Raw genomic sequence first — 11,238 nt, 5'->3', positions numbered from 1 at the left:
GCTATGAACATGCACTCCGCCTTCAGGCCAAAAGTGGCCTATCGAGTCCAGCCTACCACTTTGTCATCCTCAGCTGAGGATGCGGATAGGGGGGGGGCGTGTGGTCAGCACACCGCTCTCCCGGTCATTACAATGGTTTTCTGTGACCGGAGCCGCTCCTATTCGGTCGAGTAGCACCTCAATTGGCATCATGAGGCTGAGTGTCCGGCCCCGGTAGTTGAGTGGTCAGCGTGACAGAATGTCAATCCTAAGGTCCCGGGTTCGATTCCCGGCTGGGTCGGAGATTTTCTCCGCTCAGGGACTGGGTGTTGTGTTGTCCTAATCATCATCATTTCATCCCCATCGACGCGCAGGTCGCCGAAGTGGCGTCAACTCGAAAGACCTGCACTAGGCGAACGGTCTACCCGCCGGGAGGCCCTAGCCACACGACATTTCATTTCATGAGGCTGAGTGCACCCCGAAAAACGGCAACAGCGCATGACATCCCGGATGGTCACCCATCCAAGTGCCGGCCACACCTGACAGTGCTTAACTTCGGTGATCTGATGGGAATCGGTGTATCCACGGCGGCAAGGCCGTTGCCCAAAACGCTATGACAAATGTCTAAATCGAAGCGGCGACTATGTAGCTGGAAGGCGCAGCTGAATGTTGCAAACGAAACATTTTTGATTTACCGACCGATTGCAGCCTAAAAGAAAGTAGTTCTATGCGTATTATTCACCATTATCTACCATGATAGCATATGCTGCTTTCTGTTCGCCTGTTGCGTGCAACGCTTCACACGTCGTACTAGACTAGGATATGAATTGATAGATCAGTGGCCTCATATTTGGAAGGGTGTTGGTGCAAATCCCTCCGTCCAGTCATTCCAAATTCGATTTTCCATGATTTCAGTAAGTCACGCAATATGAATACGGAGATGGTTCCTGTAAAAGGGTATGGCAAATTTCCTTCCCGCCGGCCGAGGTGGCCGAGCGGTTCTAGGCGCTACAGTCTGGAACCGCGCGACCGCTACGGTCGCAGGTTCGAATCCTGCCTCGTGCATGGATGTGTATGATGTCCTTAGGTTAGTTAGGTTTAAGTAGTTCTAAGTTATAGGGGACTGAGGACCTTAGAAGTTAAGTCCTGTAGTGCTCAGAGCCATTTCGTTACCCATCTTTACCCAATTATGAACTTATGCTCTGTCTGTAGAGACATAGTTCTCGCCGGAACATCAATTCCTGGTCTTTCACTCTTCGACTTGCAGCTTGTAATGAACATTTATTAGACATACTTTAGGAAGTTTATTTACGTGGGATGGATTTATTATACTGTTCAGCTTCAGATGCTGATTTATATTAACTACATTTATTAAGTATAACAAGTTGCATATGTTGGCAGCATCTTTAATGAATATCAGATACAAAGATTAAGTGCACCAGGTGCAGGAATGTAATTAAAGTATGTTATAGTTATTTTCATTTCCACAAAATTTACTTTATTCGGCATCACAGCCAAACTAATTACAGTTTCTAAAACATTTTCCGAAATAATTAACATCTTTCACCCACACACTAGAATTAAATAGAAAACAATAATAGCATCAAAGAAACTCTTAGGGTAAGTTTATTGGTTTTAGGTATTACTTTAAGACAAGCGAAACGTAGTCTTATGGGACTTCACTGGGAGTTCTCCAGAGCATTTCTTTGTCAGGTGGTGCATAACTGACATGCTAGTGCTCATCATTCACTACAGGTTGGAGACAGTATGCAGCGGCTTTTGTGTGTTCGTGAATTAGGCCACGCAACTGCCACCAGTGACTGACTGATATTCGATGCTTACGATCAAAACCTAAGTCATGAGCGACATTTCAGGTGACGTTGAAGTGCCTCTAGTTAGGCCTAGAAACAGACAGTTTTCTCCGTCCGTGATTGGGCGTTTACTTTGATCTGACCGGTCATCTCAGAGTTTTTGTTTCGCCGGTCGAACTATTCGTTAGCAACTTTCATCGCACTTGTTGATAAGGTCGTAGTCTATCTGTATTTCCGCCACTCTTTGATGGTAGACACAAAACTCATCGGTACAACGCAGAAACTTTCCCTGCTGACGTGTCCGTCAGGGCATAGCGAACTTGGGCTCCACTCGGTGTTGCGTCTGGCTAACGCACTAGCACCAACGCTCATACCCAAAGCTATAAATGTTAGGCGACTGTAGAACTAGTAAATCTTTGATCGAACTGAATGCCTCTTCAAATTCGTATTTGGGGTGCAATTCATCCTTTGCGTGCTCCGTATACGGTATTTCTCCAGCATCCTGGTGTGCTCTGTTACGGGCGCAAATGTTCTTGCTATTTGAAGACACATTTTAGTTGCTTCTCCGAGGAGCGGTCTTGCCGAAAGATTGCTGCTAGATATCGTCGATCGGCAGGAAAGAACTTCTTGTCGCAGATGGCACTAACTGCGTTGTAGGGTGTTGAGTACAATATTTCCCGGCGAAAAATGTTGGCTGTTCCAAGCACTAACGTAAAAATCCGCGTGTGAGTTTTCTCCATTTAGTGGTAATACCTTATCGTACGATGTGGATTCTAACTTATTAGAATGTCCAGGAACGATAGGCATATATTTTTGTCTTCCTCGACTTTGATCTGGCCTATAAACTGCACGAAGTAGAAGGCAAAGATGGAAAGGTGGACTCGAAAATCTACTGCAGAACAGCACACTCGGTAAATGGCGGGAAGTGCAAGTAATAGAAGACAATGAAGAATATGATATGACAGAAGACGAAATTTTCTTAAACAGTTAACTGCAGTAGTATTGGGTACACTGACCACCTGAACTGCGTGTTTAACTATTGTCTGTAGTAGGGCAGTTCATTCTTAGAGAGTAGTGACAGAGAGATCGGAAAACTACATGACTGTGGTCCTACCATGCAGCTGGTAACGTAATTTTGTTATGAATTCGATCATTCTTGCTGGAATGCACTAAGGTAAACTTTTATAGTAATTTGTAAGCACACTGAACAAAAAATTAATTATCCTCCGGAGAGATCACTTTAATGCTGTGTAACACGGCCTGTAGGTTGATGATGGTGTCAATTCGGCGATGGAGAGAGTTCACAGGTTATGACAGGTAATTTTTGCCATTTCAAAGCTGAAGCCATTCGTTGATGATTAGATTCCGTTTGGGTGCAGCTTCCTTTTGTAAGACGGAAGTGCCCACAACATTTTCAGCATGAAAAAGTAGAAGACAATGCAAAAATGATGACCGAGAACAATGAAATAAACACGCTCCCGGTGACGTGAATGTGGGGGCCAAGTTACTGTAGAACAAACATCGCCAAAATACCACAGAACCCTCTGAGCTGCAGTCTCCACACACTGCTGGTTAAACGCCTTTCGGGCCGTCGGTGCATTCGACGCCTTGCATCAATTGTAAAAGAGATAAAGTCACTACTCGTCCGATCACACTACATGCCTCCAGTCAATCAAAGTCCAGATTCTATGTTGTTTGGCTGACTGAAGACACACAACTTCGCGAGTATGTGCAGTACTGACCTTTTCTGAGGTATCCAACCCAAATTGCCCATTGCACATAGTTCACTTTGTAAAGTTGAAGCTGGTACTTGCTGAGATAGACTTTAACTTGCAATAACTACTCACAGACAGCAGGTGGCAGCACTAGCAGTTGAGGGCGTATAAAAAGTGTCGGGGGAACGCGGAAAACCGTGCAGTCGCTTTCGGAATGCGGAAAGGGAACGAAGGCCATGATCATTTGGTTTAGCCCAAAGGTGGAAGCATTTCCAAAACGCCTAAGTGTGTTAACTGTTCGCGTACCACCGTGTTAAAGTATACCATAAATGGCAACATAACGCCATCCAGATCTGGCGAAGAGGCATCTGTGGCGCATCACAGCCCATAGATGACAAGGATGAACGACGGCTGTAAAGACGCGAAGGACGAATAGACGTACAATGTTGAGCAAGTAACCGTCCAGAAGAACCAAGGGGCTACTAACAGTGTCTCCTCAACGACTGTGTAAGGACCTCAACAGCCGCACCTGGTTCATGTACCCATGCTGTCTGCTGCTCATCAGCGACAAAGGTTGGAATTTGCATGCTATTACCGCAACTGGGTGTCCCCTGAGTTTCGACGGTGGCCTTCCCAGATGAATCTCGTTTTACGCTCCATCGGACAGATGGTCATTGGTTTGTACGGCGTGAAACATCTGAAAGCAAACATCCTGCAACAATAGTCTGCAAGCGTTATTATCTGGAGAATATTTTCGTGGAATTTCATGGATCATCTTGTCATTCTGGAAGACACAATGGAACATTTCAAACATGCACCTATCCTATATGCAGTTTGATTTTCCTCGGCGTGATGGCGTTTACCAGCACGACAATGCAATGTGGCACTAGCTCGCAGTATACATGTTTCGTATCTTCCTGTATGTCTCGATGTAGTCCGCACTTCGGAAGGTTATTCACGCTTTTGATGTGTTGTCGCATTGCTGTGGCTGGACAGTGTATTGTTACACCTTGTTACACGGCAGCGAATGGTAAATTCGTTCGACAATCCCAATTCATACATCAACCAACTGGACGACTTCACTCACAATATGGTCATGGGCATACAGTATCCAAACGAAATAGTTCATTTCTGCCACTCTCCCACATCTCCATGTCAAAACATCTTACTGCATTGTTTCTGTACCTTCGGCTATACTTTAGTCAGTGTAAGTTGATCATTGAAAGTTGCGCTGGGCTGGGCTCAGCAATTTTGCGGATGTACTTCAACCATAAACGTAATGTGGTTTCGTAGACGTCTTTGTCTCTGTGGCAACGCCTCAATATTGTCACAGTTCTGTAGGCAGCTACTGTTTTCGCCTGCAGCCGTTAGTAGTTCGAAGTTGAAAGTTGACAACAGCGCTGCGAGCTGTCAGGGACCTGCTTAGGCTGTTTCGGCTGCAGCACATACGTAACACTTCACGAAAATGTCTTACTTCAGCGGTGGAAGGTCGCATGGCAGTCTGATACCAGTTCTATGCCATTTACAGAACTCCAAAGAGACCAGTGTGCTCATTTAATGGAGTGACTAATTTCTTGTCCAGTGACATTTTTAGCGTTGAGAATATTAAATTTTACTGTCGACACTGTAGTCAATACATTAATTAAGTCACAAATGAATTAAAGGCAGATGTAGGGAAAAATGAATTCTTGTACTTAAACATATACAGGATGGAGAAAAATTGTTTCACGAAATTTTAACCCTGGATAGCTGATGCCAGTAGGAACCAAAGTTACTAATGTTGTGTAGGTGAACAACGCACAATTTTTAACTACAGAAACTTGGCGCCATGCACTCCGATTGAACGCAGGATTGCCCTATTACTGGAAGCTACACATGATTGCGAATGCTTTGCCTGCTGGAGATGTCGATATAGCCAAGGCCGCATGCTCGGTGGTAGCTCGCCAACCTTCCACTCTGGAGGCCTGGGGACGAATCTGCGGGGGGACTCAACACATCCATTGTAGTTTCGTGATAAGACATAGTGGTAACAAAACCATCAACAGCTGTTAGTTTGCGTACAGATCCTTTACAAATTGTGTTGGACCTGAAAAGGGCCTTTTTTGTAGCTAGGACATTGTTTACTTAAAGCAGGTGCTCGAACTGGCGACCCTCTGATGTGACACAAGCTTGGTAACGATTCCTGGTATTGCCATGATGTGTTTTGTGGTACGTTGGATGCTATTCATTAACTCCTCTTCCTTTCTAGGTGGTTCACATCTGGGTGGGTTAACTAGAACCTTGAAGAATCCCCACAGGAAAAGGTTTGGTGGTGTGAGATCTGGTGATTGCAGAACCATGGGCTATGAGTACCTCTACCAAATACCCAGCCGTCGAAGTGTTTGTTTTAATATCCGTGCACAGCATGACTTATGTGTGGGCGCCCCATCATGCTCCAACCACATGTGTAGCTGTATGTGCAGGACGACATCTTCCAGCAGGTCAGGTAGAGTTTCTTGCAAAAAGTGAAGGTAGTTTGCCCCAGTAAGTCGAGGAGGTAGATGGGCTGGCTCAATCAGATGGTCACCCACAATGCCAGCCGAAATGCTGAGCGAAAATCGTTCCTGGTGTCCATGGATGTACGTGATGTGATGATTTCCCCTCGCCCAGTAATGAAGACTTCGAGTATTGTAAAGGCTATCCTAATGGAAGGTGCACTCATCGGTAAACAACACAATGGCGTGAGTAGTAGGGCAAAGAGAGCACCAGCATGTTTTGTTAGTGCAGGTTGTCTACATAAGGGATAAGTATGCACTCAGGGGCAAACCTATTACTCCTCTTTGATTGACAGGTCATTAACCTGTTGTTCTCCTTTGACTGACAGGTCCTTAACCTATTGTTCCCCTGCCCTCTCCCTCCCACCCCTCAGAAACCTCAAAGCCACCCCCTCCCCTCTCACTGCTTCTGGCACACTTTCAGGTCTGAGTTATTTGAATAGCCCCTTTCACTGTTATCAATTTGATTGACCACTTAGTTAAATTGATCAATTAATTAAATTCTTCCCCTCTGGTAAAGCCCCCTCCAACCCCCAAAAAATGGTAGGAAAAAGACTCAGTTGACTGGTCATTTGGAGGGAATTCGATTGCAATGTATGGAATATTGTTTGAACAATTTGTAAAATTTATGGATTATTGTTTAATTATTTATACCACTGTATAGAATACTATTTATGTAGTTAAAGAATTTGTCCAGAAATCGATTTCAATGTAAGGAATATTGTTTATACAATTTATACAATGTGTGGAATATTGTTTATGTAAACAATTTAAGGGATTTAAGGCATTGTATGGAATATAGTTTATTTATTTATTTAAATAATATTTCCAGAAATCTATGTCCACACCCCCTACCACCCATTGGCCTCCCTTTCCCCCTCCTCTCCTCTACCTGGAAAGGAAAGATCTCACAATAGGAAATTCAAAGGTAAGTTGTTTACTTGTAAGAAAGTATCAGTTTATGGGGACTAGATTTGTTTTGCTCATCATTATCTGCTGTTTGGAAATATGCAGGTCTTGTAAGAAGTAATTAGATCGATAACCCTTCTTTTTATTCTGATTGGATAAGGAGTACCATCATGAAACACACATTACACGTAATTACACAGTCAGAAATTTTTGGATCGTGACACATGCACCACCCACTGTCCCATGTCCACTGGACTGCACAGAACCCCAACTCGTGCTCTACCAGGAGTTGGGATGCACCGGTAGCCCCCATGAAGTGTTGATGCCACCATCAGCTGCCAAACTAAGCACAGGTGTCAGATCAGGACCCACAAGGATGAGGCGGCAGCACCCCTTTCATACTTGACACCTGATAAATACCTGTCCCTGATATAGGCAACACACACTAACAAAATGTGCTGGTGCTCTCTTTGCCCTACTACTGTTGGGATCTCACACAACACGTCACAGAAACCACCAGCAAAACCCTAACCTGTGTTCATAGTCCACCAAAGGACTTAGGTCTTTGACAGGAAACTAAATGGATGCTAGAAATCATCCCCAAAACCTCCCAGACTAACCGATAAGTGACCGCCATGTCATGTCCAACCACTCAAGTAATTGTCGTAGGTGCTTTTTCAAATGGTTCAAATGCCTCTGAGCACTATGGGACTTAACATCTGAGGTCATCAGTCCCCTAGAACTTAGAACTACTTAAACCTAAGGATATCACACACATCCATGCCTGAGGCAGGATTCGAACCTAGGACCATAGCAGCCGCATGGTTCTGGACTGAAGCGCCTAGAACCGCTCGGCCACAACGGCCGGTGGTGCTTCCTCAAAGTGCTCGAGAACAGTCTCTTCAAATGTAGCATCCTGTTGTATTAGAGGTCTTCCAGTATCACTATGATATCCCGCTAACGAGTCTGTTTCGCCAAGTCAGCGGTGAATTGCTGTAAACGTTTGTGGATGTGGGTGGCATCTTGTTGGGCACTACCACTTATACAACCATCGAGCTTCATGTGCATTACCATCGGCTAGTCCATAAACAAAAATCATATCTCGTTGTTATTGAAACGAATATTATGCAGCCTTTCTTACTGTATGACCAAATCACAGGTGATGTGTGAATGCCTCTGACTGGAGTTGGAGACAAACAGCAAGACCTATTCGACATGTGTGCGAGCCGCGTTGGGCCAGTGACGAGGCGATGGACGTTTGTATGTGTGAATCGACAACCATAGTGCCACCCGTCAACTGACGAATGGCAACAGGGCAATCCCACAGATAATTGGAGTGCAATGCGGGAAGTTTCCCTAGTTTAAAAATGGTGTGTTGTGGAACTACACAACATTAGTAATTTTGGTTCCTAATGGCATCAGTTATCCAGATTTTTTATTAAGGTCATAATTGCTTTGAAATTAATTTTTCAGTTTTGTTATCTGGGACTGCCCCAATTTTCTCAAATTTTAGTGGAGAACTTTTCTCAGAGATAAGATAACAGAAAAGTGCTGCAAAGTAGTATTATTCATTAAGTAATTCTTAAGAACTATTCCAACTTTCAGGATGTAGGCTTTTGTAGTTCCTGGAAAAGGTACATTGTAGCTGAAAAAGTCAGTTTATGGCAATTCGCATTTAACGTTTTTGTATCAGTTTTTGACATTATTTTTATACCTACAGTTACTAATGCTGTGCATATCCAGAATCTTTATTCTCTTTCTCGTCTTGCTGGAGTACTCTCTTCTCATGCCTCCTTTGCATAGCCAACTTTTGCAGTTTTCTTTCTCCTGCCTGGGCTCAGTGTGCATGCATCTGGATGGAAGCTTAGTCTCTGCAGGCACTTAATCCTACCTACAGAGGACTTGAACTGAAAATCATATTTCCAACCTTTATATAAAATATGTAAATTACTTACAATGCCAATTCTACCACTGTTGTGAAACAATCTGAGGCCCTTTGACCTACAATTACCATATGCACCTGAAACATTGAACATATGGCCAAGTATTTCTAAGTCAACTAACCCAAATCCACAGGAAAACTCGTATTTGGCACTGTACACAGCATAATCAATTCCTTCATTAATTTTCTTCTTCGATAAACTCAGTGATTTATATTCACCGTACCTTTTACACATGAAATAAAACATTTCCTCACTTTTTTGAGTATGGGTCCACTGTTACGACCCATTTCGAGCAAAACAGGTCGATCTAAGCAAAACTGCGTTGTAAACAAAGTAACAAGCAAAGATAATCTTTCCCACAACCTTCTAGACTCATCTGCAGTTCGTCTCGATTTTGCGAACGAAAAATTAATGCACAAAAAATTTCTAGGGTAGAGAAGGTGTGGATCACAGCATTGAAAGAGGGGGCGTGGCAGGCGCAGACGCCCAAACAAACTTCTTTAAAACACATTTATAGCCAGAATTCGATTATGAAACTTTGCGATGTTATTCTTAAAGAATCAATCAAAAAAATTACGCATTAAAAAAATTCAAAGTTTTCGCCATTTCATCCTACATCTGCCCTTAATGACATTAACTGCTAGAGGGCATTGATTTTAATCAATGGGGAAAACTGAAAACTTGTGCCAGAGCGGAATTCGAACCGAGGTCTCCTGCTTACTGGGCAGAGACGGTGACCCTAGCAGTACCGGGACACAGTGGTCAGTCTAACTGCATGGACTACTCTAGTACACCCCCCTTCACACCTAAATTCTCAACTTATCCAGACACTACTGATGTATTGCGGGTTGGCCATTATCCTCACTACTCGCGGAGTTTCGCCGATTCCCATAAGAGCCCTAGCATGTTGTGCATCTGGGCTGAAGTGATCAGTTGGTCATCCTCACGCTAATTGTATATGTGGCGTCTGGTCGTTCTGACGCGTCCGATCACGCAGAATAATTGTACTGAGAATAATGTACATGTGACCATTACTTCCTTTTCAGCATGTTAATGGATGTTACCTTGCGTTATCCTAAGTATTTATGCAGTTTACTCTACTGTGATGACAATTTTATGCAAATTCGTATTGTGAATTATAAAAATATGGTGATATTTACACACTGTAAATTGGCATGAATGAATTAATGGGGCTAGGTGATTGTTTGTTGCAAAACGCAATTAGCCAGGCAATTCGGCCGGGAGTACGGCATTTTCCGGAATATCATGTTCGTTGTAATTAACGTTGTGGAATTATTTTCAATTAGCTGGGGTAATCGTCAGAGTTGTTGGCTAGGTGTAAAATCAACGGTTAATTCAAATACGTGCCACTCATCAAAACCAAATCGGATACAGGCACGTAGAGAAACACAGAGCAGATTGCTGGCCGAAAAGACTGCGACGTGTATGTTTAAAAATTATGCCAGTAATCCAACGCCATTGCCACTCACCTGCCCTGTGATACGTGGTTAGCGTGGAAAGTGGCTTCTCTAGCACATGAAGGGAGTATGGATCTTGACGGCATTGTAGTTCAGTTTTTGATATTTCCCAGCACGAATCAGTTGAGTTATACAGAGTATCCTAACATTCAGCGCCAAAACTCACAGATACGATGACGGTTACAACGAATATAGTTCTCTAAACAACCAAATGTCAAAAACGCATACAGAGTGAATACAAAGCATCCAGGTGGTCATGTGACTCAGTATAAAACAATGTTAAATGTGTTTGAGTTTTTCATTATTCTGATAAATGTTACGAAGGTCATAAGCGATCATCTCCTATCTCAAGGCAGAGCCGGTATCCGCATTGTACGGCGTCCATTGTTCGAAGGAAAATGTGTGGAGTGAAACTTCCTGGCAGATTAAAACTGTGTGCCGGACCGAGACTCCTCACAGCTGTGAGGACGGGACGTGAGGCGTGCTTGGGTAGCTCAGTTGGAAGAGCACTTGCCCGTGAAAGGCAAAGGTCCCGAGTTCGAGTCTCAGTCCGGCACACCGTTTAAATCAGCCAGGAAGTTTAATATGAGCGCACGCTCCACTGCAGAGTGAAAATCTCATTCTGGAATGTGTGCAATGCTCTGTACGAGTGTGGGCGGGGTAAGAATTCTTACAACTAACTCCTCTTCTGAGTCCATAAGGGTACAAAACGTTTCGGTTTTCGTGTCGTTCCAAAGAAAGAAGTGTATTGAGGACTAGTTCCGGCAATCTTACAGGCCGCTCTACAGGTCCTTCACTGCTGGTTAACCAACTACCGAAAGTGCGGGTTAATGCTGCTTGGTGGAATCACATTCTACCTCTGATACGTA

At 43.8% G+C, this 11,238-nt stretch overlaps 1 pseudogene; it reads right to left on the bottom strand.

Annotated features, from left to right (window-relative positions):
* Positions 1 to 465: 465 nt before the first annotated feature.
* LOC124722945 lies at positions 466 to 583 on the bottom strand (annotated as a pseudogene).
* Positions 584 to 11,238: the final 10,655 nt, after the last annotated feature.

This window comes from Schistocerca piceifrons, chromosome 1, assembly GCF_021461385.2.
Source record: "Schistocerca piceifrons isolate TAMUIC-IGC-003096 chromosome 1, iqSchPice1.1, whole genome shotgun sequence".
Lineage (NCBI taxonomy): Eukaryota > Metazoa > Arthropoda > Insecta > Orthoptera > Acrididae > Schistocerca > Schistocerca piceifrons.
This window is presented reverse-complemented; position numbering and strand designations above follow the sequence as displayed.